Source organism: Suricata suricatta, chromosome 9 (assembly GCF_006229205.1).
Source record: "Suricata suricatta isolate VVHF042 chromosome 9, meerkat_22Aug2017_6uvM2_HiC, whole genome shotgun sequence".
Lineage (NCBI taxonomy): Eukaryota > Metazoa > Chordata > Mammalia > Carnivora > Herpestidae > Suricata > Suricata suricatta.
The window spans coordinates 11,905,112-11,906,611 of record NC_043708.1 but is presented as its reverse complement, the minus strand read 5'-3'; the positions used below and the strand labels follow the sequence as shown (position 1 = coordinate 11,906,611).

The following is a 1,500-nucleotide window of genomic DNA, read 5'->3' as shown; positions in this document are numbered from 1 at the left end:
CATGTGCTCCTATGCATCAGCACTTCTGTATCCCCTGGGTAAATCCCTAGCAGTGCTACTGCTGGGTCATAGGGGAGTTCTATCAATAGTTTTTTGAGGAGTCTCCACACTGTTTTCCAGAGTGGCTGCACCAGTTTACATTGCCGGCGAGGGTGTGGAGAGACGAGCAAAGATTTTTTAAAATTTTTAGTATTTACTTATTTTTGAGAGAGAGAGAGAAACAGAGTATGAACAACAGAGGGATGGAGAGAGAGAGTGAGACACAGAATCCGAAGGAGGCTCCAAGCTTTGAGCTTGTCAGCACAGAGCCTGACACGGGGCTCAAACCCACAAACCTTGAGATTGTGACCTGGGCCAACATCAGATGCTTAACCCACTGAGCCATCCAGGTGCCCCTCCATGGCAAAGATTTTAAAGAACTCTATTGTGGGAGGATTTAGAGAGATATAAAAGTGCAGTTCTCATGGTTTTAAATTGGATTATCAAGACAGTGTTCTTCCTGAGGTGGGGGGATGGGCTACATGGGGGAGGGGCATTAAGGAGGCACTTGTGATGAGCACTGGGTGTTGTAGATCTGTGATGAGTCACTGAATTCTACTCCTGACACCAATAGTGCGCTGTATGTTAACTAACTCGAATGTAAATAAAAGTTTAAAAATAAAACAGTGGGAACAAAAGATCATATTCCTCCTAATAATGATAGCAACCACAAATGCTATCACTCTCTGCCCACCAAGTAGGTGCAGGGCCCTCTGCTAAGCCCCTTCTGTGCATTTTCTCCACTATATAGTTGAAGTCTCTTTAAAACCTGGGGAAATGGGGCGCCTGGAGGGCTCAGTCGGCTAAGCATCCGACTTCAGCTCAGGTCATGATCTCATAGTCCGTGGGTTCGAGCCCCGCATTGGGCTCTGTGCTGATAGCCCAGAGCCTGGAGCCTGCTTCAGATTCTGTATCTCCCTCTCTTTCTGCTCCCCCTCCACTCTCTGCTCTGGCTCTCAAAATAAAATAAAGACATTAAAAAGAAATTTAAAAAACAAAACCTGAGGAAGAAGATAATGCAGGCCCAGTGTCCAAAAAATGAGGCCCAGGGAAGGTGCTTTCAACACTGTATGAGACAGGTCCCCTTGTCATGTCATCAGATACAACAGATGTGGGTCAGAGAGGTTAAGCGCTTGACCAAGGCCAGAAGCAAGAGGGTCTGGACTCAGAGGCTACACTATCTGATACCATAGCCCACAGGCTCACCGCTGCTGCCTGTGCCTCTTATCTAATCTGTGTCTTGCAATTAGATTCATTTGTTTTCCCTTTCAGCTCTTTTTTAAGACTATTTGTGTTCATAAACTGAACAAGACCCTGGAAGAAGCCAGTAGTCACCAACACTCACCCCTCTGGGTGCTGGTGCCCACTGGAGAGTGGAGATGGGCAGGGCATTGGCCACGTCAAGCACGGGACCCTGACCATTGGCCTTCTTGATCTCACAGCCTCTGACTCTAATGAACC

General features: G+C 47.1%; 1 protein-coding gene across 1 annotated transcript in view; it reads left to right on the top strand.

Annotated features, from left to right (window-relative positions):
- DGLUCY (D-glutamate cyclase) overlaps positions 1 to 1,500 on the top strand; it is a 72,985-nt gene that overhangs the window by 63,490 nt on the left and 7,995 nt on the right. The gene's annotated exons all lie outside the window — the stretch shown is intronic.